At 46.5% G+C, this 12303-nt stretch overlaps 1 long non-coding RNA gene across 1 annotated transcript; it reads right to left on the minus strand.

The window, feature by feature from the left end:
* Positions 1 to 7540: 7540 nt before the first annotated feature.
* LOC123138280 (uncharacterized) lies at positions 7541 to 10972 on the minus strand. Its single transcript, XR_006468966.1, has 4 exons — positions 10621 to 10972; positions 9226 to 9306; positions 8627 to 8868; positions 7541 to 7965 (listed from the first exon to the last, which is right to left on the minus strand). It is a non-coding gene; the product is annotated as an uncharacterized lncRNA (long non-coding RNA).
* Between the last annotated feature and the right edge of the window lie 1331 nt (positions 10973 to 12303).

The following is a 12303-nucleotide window of genomic DNA, read 5'->3' on the forward strand; positions in this document are numbered from 1 at the left end:
CCCCGGCCACCACCGGCAACTGCCAACTAGAGGTCTCACGACTTCGAATACCCACCGACCACTAATTTATTACCATTTCTGTCCTTCATATACGCACTGATGGGTGGGCCCTATGGTAATGTGCGTCGCTGAATGTGGACCGTTTGACTTGTCAATTGATCGTGTCATCAACAAATTACGGAGCTGTATGATGAGCTAGTGACTGTATGATCACCCTACAATGTATTTTATTAACACAGTACATACTCAAACTACCATCTCTTTGTTTCATATACAGGCTGACAGGTGGGCCCCATAGTTACGCGCCCCGATGGTGCAACACTAGTTGTGCCACGTGAAATGTTTGACTAGTTAATTGATTGTGTCATCAACAAAATACGGAGTTGTACGGGTGAGCCAGTGACCGTATAATCACGACATGTATTTTTTAACACAGTATAGACGCAAGGTCTCATATATACGCGCAATCACTCACCGCTATAAGCGCACACACGCAGACCCTACCCCTATGAGCACTTTCGAGAGAGTGAGCCAGCATATGATCTTGAGATTTTACGAAGTCACCATAGGTGCCTCATAGTCGAGTGGAACGTCTCCTCCCACTGAACGCACATCAGTGTAAAATACTAAAATTAACCCAAGATAAATGTGAGCATCGAGACTTTAACCCTGGTGGGCACAAGAACCACTATCCTCCTAACTATCCAGCCACAAGTTGGTTAGTACGACAAAATGTATGTGGTGACCGTGATGAGCTTATTCTGAAGTCCAGTCACCATATCATGCTTTCGCTTCAAATACAATGATTGTAAGTGTCGTCAACAAAATACGGAGAACGCATCAAATGCAAAGTCCGACAGTGTCATCAAGAAAATACGGAGACATGTCATGAGCTAGAAGTCGTATGATCACCACGAGAATATATACGGTGACCGTAGTGAGCATATTCTAAAGTCCAGTGACCGTATAGTGCTTTAGCTTTGAAATACAGTGACCGTCACGCGTGAATGTGTCGTGGGCATGCATACTTTTAGAGGACCGAGAGATAGTTTGTGTGCATATGTGAAAGTGGTGTAGAAAGAGGGGGTGTCCAGTGGAGACAAGGAGAGATATGCTATTCATTTCTCTTTCCCGTGACTAATATTTTAGGAGAATATATAAAAATTCACAATGCAGAACAAATATTTTTGGATGCACCATGTAATTAACTTTCATGTGTAACATTGTACTATTGTATATGCTTATTTTCTTAGTGGCCGATTGCGTGTGTCGTGTGGTGGGCACCTCATTTCTAGTTGTGGTGGGTCAACATTAGGACTCATGGGTCGGTTCCATCCTGTGCCACATAGGTTGGTCTGAGACGCATTATTCGAAGACCCATGTGGAGGACTCGGCCTACAACACGAAGCTACCAGAGTCGTGGAGGACCCTATCCCCACTAATGATAAGCCGACTATATATGATTTGTAACCCTAGGCCCCGAGTATGTTATAGAAGCTTGGGAGCTAGTTCGTCGATAGTATACACACATGCACAATGCCTGGTATTCATGTGTACTTTGTACACAACCCTATCACTAATATACAGTACCAAGAGTAGGCTTTTTCCTCAACTCCAAAGGTCCAAACTAGGGTAAAACTTTACCTCATATTACTATCCAGCCTAACAGTCACGGGTATCCTACCGAATGATATGATGGAATCATATCTGCCAACTACTAAGAGAGAGGTGTGTCTGGGGGGTCGGGGGAAATGTGTGCGAGAGAGGACAAATATAATGTGCGTGTGGGAGACACGTACGCACATATATGTGCGTATAGAGGGCTAGTACAGACCGTGCGTGTGTATATATGCATGTGAGAGAAATAATGTTTTCCAACTGCGATTAATGAAAAGAGTGGTACATAGTAGTCAGAAAGAGCTATATATATAGAGAGAGGGAGAGAGCATGTGCGTGAGACACCGCGACAACCCGGGAGAGATTGTGAGCATGTGTGAAAGAGAAATGTCGATGCATATAAAGTGTGTGCACTTATGCGTTAGATGGAGAGATATGTAGCGCGTTTGTGAGAACGGGCCAAGGCATAGTGCATCTACGTGTAAAAGGTGGTTCTACGCATTAAATTAAAATATAAATGGCATTATTATTTTTTGATGAGATCATGAATTTTGCAAATTGCGTATGGACAAAAATAGGTCTATCGGACACCCACACTCTATTGAATTCTAGCATGTGCATGTGTTTATTTCATATTATCGATCCATAAAGTGAGAGCGGTTTGAAATACAGGCAATGGATTGCTTTTGCAATTCATATATAAACATTAATTAGTGCACTCCTTGTTGTTAGTGTGAAGCACTTTATACATTTGTCACTTGCATGGATACATTCCAAATTGCTAGCTACGAAATAGAATACATGTTGTCTTACATCAAAGTATTGCTAGTCTGTATCATGCATCAATGAGTTCTGAAGAGCGATTTTATTCTTTTGTGTTGTGGGTACGGCTTGACATGGCAAAGTCAAAAAAGAGCAAGGAAAAGAATATAGTAGGGAGTGGTGTTACTCGTCGGGTGAAACGGGAAAGGATCTGCCATCGAGATTCTGCTGGTACTTATAGTGCAGTAGAAGGTCCAAGTCCACCGGCTAAATCTACAAACACAGTATCACATGCTCCACCAGCTGCAGCATCCGCTTCAACTGTACTAGTATCTGAATGAGTTACTCGTTCATTTTCTCCGGAACTGGCCAGTTTCCAAGCTGCCTTCACACCTAACACTACTTCTGAAGCATTGCTGACACAACAGGACTTGGCAAGATCAGATGAACCTCATGAGCATCAACACCAAGATGTTACCTGACTGAGTCAAGTTGGAGTTGCATGCTCCTTTATATGTACTCTCACAGTTTGATGTACACTAACACTTTCCATATTCGTTGTTGAACTAGCACCACGGTGCAAGCGGAAACAGACATCAGGGATAATGCTTGATAGATTAACAAAATCTAAAGGAGGAAGAATGGAGATCCATTTTGAGGCAGGTTTTAAAAGGCCACATGATGCTACAGAGTCAACCAAGTTAGTATCAGAGGCAGTCGTTGCCGTTAGGTGTCATGCACGTATCCTCCCAACGTGGATCCAGTACAGGAATGAGAAAGACAATACCCAATTTAACACCTTCCTTGACCATTTATCCGTAAGTAATGTTATTCATAGCAATTAGTAATATTGTCTTGCTTTGTCCCATAGTTTCTAGCTTTCTCCTAATAAGACTCACATTCTTTTTTCAACAGATGAGGTTCAAGTTGGATCCAAAAGATGATGCAACTAAACAAGCATGCACTCATGTTTTTCAGTCTGCTCTGTGTCGGTGGGAAACGACACCTATGGGATCACAAGAATCCCTACTACGGTTGTGGGGCGAGGGATCGTGAGAAGAGTGGGACTAGCAGACAACACCAAGGAGGATTTACCCAGGTTCGGGTCGCAAAGATGCGTAAAACCCTATGATTCTGCTTTGGTGGATTTATTTAGTGTTCTTGAGCTCTTGAACTAGCTCTGGATGCTACCAGGTTCAAAAGAGCCGAATCCTTCTTCTGTGTGCCATGGGCCTCCTTTTATAGGTGAAAGGGGCTACCACAGTGGCACACATGAGGTGGAAAATGCTACAGTGTTGTGAGCCTATCGCAGGCATTACAGGATAAGGCGCATTTAATGTGAGGCTTAGGTGTCCCTTAGCTTTATCAGGGACGAGAACGAGGCCCGTCCCGTCTGTCGCCGCTCCTGCTTGCTTCGACACGCGCCCTGGCCAGCGATGTATGTGGTTTCATGTAGGTAGGCAGGCAACTGAGGTGGCGCGATGGTGGAGCCTCCACGAAGGGCTGCATGTTGCCACGCAGGTGCCTACCCAGCTGGTTGGGTCGGCAGCTGCATGCGAAAGGTGGCGGAGACTTGGCTGGCGCGGGCCTTGTGGTGGCCCTACTGGCGCCCTTGGCGAGGGTCTTGCCGGGGGCCCGGCAAGGGTCTTGCCACGGCACATCGTCGTCCCTGGCAAGGACCTTGCCGGGGGTCTCGTGGGCTTCTTTGGCAAGAAACCCGCTGGGGATCGTTGCTTTTTAATCCTCATCTGACTTTGAATATTCCTTGTCTTCACAAAGATCTACATGCCACCACAGAGGTGCCTCCCGAGCCCTGTCCCAATGCATTTGTTTAATATTGGTGGGCTCGAAGGTGGCTCACTTTGTTGGTGTGGGGCGAGCTGCCCCGGCAAGGGTCTTGCCGGGGCTGCTGAGGCTCCCCCAGCAAGGGTCCTTGCCAGGGAAACTTGCTTCGTCCACTCTGTCTTTATGGCCTTGGCCCTTGTCGTTACTTTCTTCGTCTTGTGCCTTCGGCTTCTCTCTTGCCTCCCTCTCCTGCTCTGTTATGCATGGCCGTGGAAGGTGGCTCTAACTGCCTGTGCACAAGTAAAGGGGTCAAAAGCAAAGCCCCTACTTTTGTACACCGACAGGAGCCCCCGGTCCTGGGCCACACATAAGTGCAGCACGTTGTCGGGCCAGGCCCAAAACGGTGCACGATCAGGTGGGGTGGATTTTTACTGCGGTAACTGTTCCGTCCGCTGCGCTTCTCCATGACCCACATTGAACGTGCGACGTGGGTGTCATGCGCGCGCGTGACGGAAGCATGCTGGCTTCATGCCGTAGTGGACAGTAAAGAGGCGGCTTGCGTATCTCTTTGCGACCGCAGAGCCTCCACTCGTTTACTGCCCTCGCTTGGGAACCGTCGCTCCACGCGTCCCACCGCGCCCATCCTTTGCGCCACGCTTGTTGCATGCACGATGCAGAGTGAATGGCAGGTGCGCGGGATATGGGAAGTCGTGCGTGTGCATGTGTTGGATTTCGGGTTTCGGCAGACCCTCTAGATTCGAACACTGGGGTGCGTGCGGAGATTTCACCCTCTACCCACCTGCACCTCGCCGCTTCGGTAGGATCTAAGCTACAAAAGGAAAAACACAAGAGACACAGGGTTTATACTGGTTCAGGCCACCATTGTGGCGTAATATCCTACTCTAGTGTGTGGTGTGGTGGATTGCCTCTTGGGCTGATGATGAACAATACAAGGAAGAACAGCCTCTTGAGGGTCTGTTCTTGGCTGGTGCGATGAACTGCTAGGGGGAGTTCAGTCGCTCTTTCTACTAGTTGATCTCTGGATCCTCTCTCCTTCTAGATCTGTCTGGCTCCGTCCAGAATGATCGATCCCCCTACCTTGTGGGTGGCTAGTCCTATTTATAGGCAAAGGCCCTGGGCCTCTCCCCAAATATTGAGCTGGAAGGGCGCCAACAATTGACCATTTTGAAGGGGAACATCTAGTACACTTATCCTGACTAAAGTTGGTCCTCGCCTGGCAAAGACTGACGATGACGCCTTCCTGGGCTCCACGATGACCTCCATCCTGTTGTTCTGCTGGTCTTGTTCTTGTTGCACTGAAATGGCTTCCTCTGCCTGATGCTCTCGCCTACGCTTGCTTCCTTTGCACCAAAGAGGAAAGAAGGACACTGCGCGGGCTGGCGCCCTCCTGGGGCCCTTGGTCGTCATGGCTTGCGTCATGGGCACCTCGTGAGGTACCCTGCCTTGATCTCTCCGCCACCTCGCGAGCCAGCCTGATGAGGTCATGCTTGAGGAAGCTTCCTGTCGTCCACCTCGCGAGGCTTGGCCCCTCTCGAGGGTCTTGAGCTCGTGCTGATGAAGACAGGTTGTGCTGGGCCACCCCTTGAGCCAGGCCGCAGGCCGCACGCAGGCAAGTCTGGGGACCCCCGTTCCCAGAACGCCGACAGTAGCCCCTGGGCCCAAGGCGCGCCCGGACATGGCTGAGCAGAGAAGCGAAGGGGCAAGTGCGAAGCATTGCGGGCCCTCACAGCCTGGGGCCTTGGGCGCCGTGTGGCGGTTGATGGGACGTAGGTGCCTTAGCAACTGCATGAATCGACAAAAGAGCGGCATCTGCCTAGGCTTTGCTCCCCTTGCTTCCTCCGGTCATTGCCCAGATCCCCTTTCTTGCGCCCTTCCTTTCTGACTCCAAAATCTTCAGATCTACTTCGACCGCGCGCCCTAGCAAGACATGGCGCCTCGCCAGACCCCGGCTGAAGCTTGGTACTCACCCGCCTTGGACTCGCCGAACGTGTCGGAGATGAGCCTTGCCCGGGTGCGCCGGATGGTGGCGGCGCAAGGCATCGACGGGGCAAAGGTGTTCAAGGCTGGCTCCACTCTTCCCGAGGGCCAAGGGAGCACCTTCTATCCACACTTCGCAAGCGCCATTGCTGCCGGTCTGGTGGCTCCTTTTTCTGAGTTTTTCCTCTCTGTCCTCCGCCATTACAACCTGCAAGCTCTGCACCTCCACCCCAACTCTGTTCTTCTTTTGGCGATCTTCGCCAACTATTGTGAGGCTCACGTCGGAGTGCAGCCCTCAGTGGCCTTGCTGTGCCACTACTTCTCCCTCCGGCCCTCTCTTGGTCCCGTCTCCGCGTGCGCGAGCTTTGTCGCGTATGGCGGCTCCAACGCCATCTCGAAGCCCGAGAAGAGGATTGAGGGCTTCAGGAGCAAGTGGGTCATGGTAGATGCTGGGCGCATCCACCCTCGGCTGATTCTGCCCACGGAGGATCCCACGAGCTCTGATGATTGGTCTCGCGCGGAACTCGTGGACCCCCGCGCAAAGCTGGTGTTGGAGAAGATGGACGCGGATCTGAGGTCGGGCAGCATGGCGGTGGCGAAGCTGACCGGTGCGTCGCTCCTGAGGGAGTTCCTGGAGCACCAGGTGGCCCCACTTCGTAAGTACTCGCTTCCGCTTTGGAGGCCCCGCTCGAGCCCCGCAGTCTTGGCCGACGAAGATCTGGCCTCGGTCCTCCAATCTTTGGACGGGGGAGACGTGGCGAGGCTGGAGGGTGCCCCTCTACCCCTGTTCCTTCGAGATGATTGGAAGCAGGCGGTGGACTCCATGCCCGTCTTTAACGGGGACGGGCTCGTGCCCACGGAGGTTCCCGAGGACCCGGCGGCCCTGGAGGCGGTGAACGTGTCCTCCGGCGACTCCAGCGAAGAGGAGGAAGGAGAGGAGCGGGAAGAAGGGTCTAAGCTACAAGAGATGTGGCCTACCGTGACGAGCCAAAAAATGTCATTGAATAGCTAATAATGTCACAAATTACCCCTCAGTGACGTATTATGAGCGTCACAAGCATCATCACAGAATCCCCGTCACAGATTACTCCTAGTGACGGCGCGCGCAAAGAAATGTCACCGAAAATGGGACCTTCGGTGACGTTTTCTGGAACGTCAACAACTGGCTATTTCTGTGACAGTCAGGTAATGTCACAGTGTTAGGAGAAAATATGCCATATTATATTATATTCAATGACGAAGCAACATCACTGACTTTATGTCAGATCAACACCCGAGCATATATATTATCCCACTATTAGCGTCACTTCTTTCATTACTGATGAAGATGACACCATCAAAATATATTAACTTCATATCAAATTAAATTCACAATGAATTATCAAATCCACTATATTGCAAATGCAAGTGAGAGTAAATATTTAATTCACATCACGTTATATAAATAAGTAAAGAGCCAAATCACATTATAAATTTAAATGGAGGAAAATCATATTATATATTGAATCATCTTAGCCAAATCATCTTTTAAATAGACAACTAATATTTATAGATAACTAAAGGACCACATGCATTGTCTTGGGATTCCAACTATCTTTCCATCACAAAAGTATGGCCTTCATGCACCACCAGGTTTGGACCGGGACTCGTCAGGTTTGGGTTGGGACTGTTGGGTTGCTTGAGCCCTTAAGAGAAGACCAATTAGGTTATATGTCTCCTTTCGCTTCTTCTTGATGCTCCCTGTGCATTTCTTCAAATTCTCTATCTTGTGCTTCAAGTCTTGCACCTAACTCCTCTTGATGCCTATAATTGAGGAAATCAACAACGTTGCATCTTAATGAGACAAAAACACATAAGCTAACAAGGTATAAGAGTACCACTAGGAAGCTTACAATCTGTCAAACTATGAATCTAAGTACATTACTAAATGTCAAGGCAAGCATGCATATGGGCAAATGAAATGGTAAACCTAAGAGTGACTTCTAATGGTTTAAAAACATGTATAACTAAGAGCTAGATTTCATTTGCCAATCTTCAAAAGCAGCAATCATCAACAATATGAGATATCAAGTCAGTAACCTAGGTTACAAGAAGCAACTATGCTAGGACAATAATTTATTTAGTTCAAACTCTACCATCCTATATCATTTTGTTAAAAAGCAAGCATACTAGATTTCAGGATTAGAAACCATGCTTACAATGTTATTCTCATGCCTTTGTGTTTCCTCAACAACAACCATGCATTTCTCATTACAAACATTTGTCATTTCTTATGTTACTTTGGATGATTGGATTTGCATCAAACCATAAATAGATAGCAAAGGACTCGTAGTGCAACTTCCGTTACAGGAACTGAAGACGACTGTCTTATTCACAAAGAAATTAGTTTTTACGTTCATTATCAAAAGAAACAACAAGAACACAAAGAGAAACAAGATAAGTACCTATGATTTGCATCTCTTACCTCTCTATGATTTTGTTCCACTATCTCTTCTACAACACGGATCTGTGCTGATGAAGTAGAGCTCCCAGACCTCCAGTATCTTGATGCATACCCCATGCTGGAAAGGAAGGTGCTTGATCCAATTCTCGTGAGTACTATTAGGTGGCTTGTTGGATAACACTTCCTCAGCAGTATAACCATTGAAGTAATCCTTCTTTAGTTGCAGCATTATTGTCGAACACCCTTCTGGATTACTTTTGTGCCTACATCATTCCGAACCTTGTCATCCTTTTCCATCTCAAAGTTCATCTAAAATAAAAATGATAGGATACCTAATTGTTAAAGAAAAATTAATGAAAAGCGTTTATTCTTGCTTGCACTATGACTCAAGAGTAAGCATATGGATGGAGGAGTGCTTGTAACATAAACTAGACCATGATGGTGCGCATTGCGGCGCCCATCTATTATGATAAAATGGCACTTTTGTCTTGCAAAAATAGAAAACACAAAACATACGTGAACTTTTTGCATAAAGTAACCCATCGTGTCCCATGAAAAAATAATTGAAATATATGAACCTTGGACAATTAACATATTTCATGAATATAATGTCTATGTACCTTGCCTTGGTTCGAATATCTCTATAGTCAGTGAGCATATCGTCTACAATCCCAGGTTATGCATGAGTATTTAAACTGAACCTGCACATGATATTATATCAGCATCCAAAACCAAGCTGAAGTACATCGATCCGCAGCCAAGACCTAAGTTATGGAGGTTGTGAGCGTAGCTGAATGAAAGCGCCAATTAACATAGTGTCACAATCAGTCAGGACAATCCAAATGACACTGAGGTCAACTATATGGCAGAACTTATATATTTACACACACACACACACACACATGTTTCACACTGATTTTTTCTTCTTTTGTTACTGTGCATATGCTCATGATAAGGAAAGGTACAGATATGTACGCAATTAGGTGACCAGTAAAACAAATGCCTCCGAAATTTATGAAGCCGGGAAAATTGATATCATATAAAAGTTAACAAGAATCTTATGTACGTAGCCACTTAGGTTCAGATGAGATTGCAGGCTTTTACAGATAAACATCTCAGTTTATCTGTTATAAAAGTTGGCTTTCATTGGTTGTAGGAAAAAAAAGAAATTAGATTGTGTAAAACAGTTCTAAAGAAGCAGCACTGCTCACAAGAAGTTGAAATGTTCCCTTATACTCAAACTTGGAATCCATGCTTCTATGTACTTACCACTTCTAAAAAAATTGATATGGCAAATACATTACTGTATGAGGCTTTGGAAGCTTTCTTAGAAAACTAGCATGCACTGTGTTATATATATGAATGTCAACACATATTACCGAGCTATATGAATGCGTGGATTGTACAACAGATCAAGAGGATTTAGTTTTGTTATTATGGCAGGGTACATAAGATGGTTAACTGAATTTCGAATAATGGCCAACTGCACCGCATAGTTGACTGAAATCTCACAACTAAGGTCCTGCATGTGAGCTAACTGAATTTTGAATAACGGCCGACTGTATTGCAGTAGCATATATTCAGGTTCAGTACGTTTTAGCATAGCTGGCTGTAGCAAATGCAAAACCATGTTCAGTACTGCAGTTTTGCACATACCTATCAACAGGATGTCAATTAAAGTTCTCCATGACATAATTTATATGTTGAACAAATTATGATGAATAGAAAAGGCACAGGGTTTAGAATATTTCCAAACAGAGATAACTCAGCATCAGGTTGGACCTAACCCATGAGTTAGGATTAAGGACCTGCAACAAACAAGAGGCCTTCCTATGAATTTTTTATTTGGGGAAAGAAAGCAAGAAATCTAGGAGGAGGTTCAGGCCTTTTCACCACAGCGGGTTGTGGCATCCTAACTAACGAGGAGGGCAGGATGATTAGTAGTAGTATGCATGAACCCTAATCACTGAACATTAAGGGCCGACGGGATGAGGAGGGAGGGATGAGATAAATACCGATAGTCGTGGTCAGTTGTTGCAATCGGGGGGAAAGAGACCCGGGTGCTCCCGGGGCGGGTTGATGCAGTGAATCCGAGCCCGGCCGGTGGGGCGGCCTCCTCCAATCTTCCGTCGCCGATCGTTGTAATCTGGGGGAGAAGAGAGCAGGCTATTTGCAGGGCTGATTGATTCGGTCGATCCGAACTCGGCCGGCGGGGCGGCCTCCCCCAATCTTGGCGGCGCCGATCGCCGCTTTCGTCGGGGAGAACAGAGGTGGTTGAATCTGATCTATCTGATCTAAAGAAGAAACACGGGGTGGCCCGTGGCTCTTCGCGGGTGAAATAGAAGCAGGAAATTTGGCTGGGTCTTTGACGGGTGGGAAACAAGGTGGATGCTGGAAAAACTTGAGATACGTGGAGGAAAAATATTTTTTGCTGGAGTGAAAAGAGTTTCTAAGGTGGAGAGATTTTTTATTTATTTATCAAAAAAAAGGTGAAGATATTTTTTTCAGAATTTAATTTCCACTTAATATCATATACTCCGTATAATTCATTTGATTTAAAATAAACAGTAAATTATAATTAAAATATATAACTCACAAATAGACCTGATGTCAAGGGTTCGGTAATTATGACCCATCGTTTGCAGTGGCATGTACAAGTAGACATGATGTCAAGGGGTCAATGCCCAACTTAATTTTAATCGGACAGTAACACACTAATCAATCATCCTACAATTAGGCCTACTATTCCTATCTACGATACAGAATAACTTCTTTTTCCTAGCCACATTTTTATTTTGAGATAGAACCAAACAATTGCAATGCCGTATGCATCACCTTACGATCGTCTGTATAACTTTTCTTCACGGCCACTACCTATTTATATTGGATAGAACAAAATGACTACATCGCCCAATTGCCTTAGAAGAAACAAGGCACATCCTGTTGTCAACACTCACACGTGGGTCGTACCATTCAATAAGCTACGAAACAACTATGGTGAGACCCACTGCTAGACTTTACATGACAAAAAGGATGAGCGTCACATACTCGTAATATTCGATGACACTAATAATTCATCATGGAAATTACCAAATTGTCATAGCAATTGGCAAGCACGTAGCACTCAACGGTCAAGGCAATTTTGTGACATTAATCGTCATTGGTTCACGGTTATCAGTGACGCCACCTATGAAACATCACACATTAGGTATTCCAGTGATGTTGTCCACCATCGTCATGAGGATTTTCGTCACAGTATGTCAATTTTCTTGTAGTGTCTCCTTGATGATGGCGGTGGACACGGAGGCGCTGGCCACCAACTCGTCGCTCTCCATGCACCCAGCTCCTGTCGCTGCTTGCATGGTGCGGCCACCGGCATGGGAGTCTCGGCCACAGAAACGGGAGACGCGGTCGCATACATGGGGGGCGCGGTACGAGGTGACATCATGGACGACAGCAACAACGCCCGTGCGCCGCTCCTTGTAGAGCTGGCCTGGAGCGGCGAGTTGCTGAACCGCACGTCGGGTGGGGGTGACAACTGGCTCCATCGGGCGAGGGGAGGGAGGTGGATCAGCGAGCTGCATAGCTTGTATCCGGCAGGCTCGGCGAGCCACCCAGCCGGCTTGGATGCAGGATAACTACTCTTCATAAGCCATTGTAAGAGTGGACAAATTGGTGAAGGAGGAGATAGGGGAGCG

The sequence above is a fragment of the Triticum aestivum genome, chromosome 6B (assembly GCF_018294505.1).
Source record: "Triticum aestivum cultivar Chinese Spring chromosome 6B, IWGSC CS RefSeq v2.1, whole genome shotgun sequence".
Lineage (NCBI taxonomy): Eukaryota > Viridiplantae > Streptophyta > Magnoliopsida > Poales > Poaceae > Triticum > Triticum aestivum.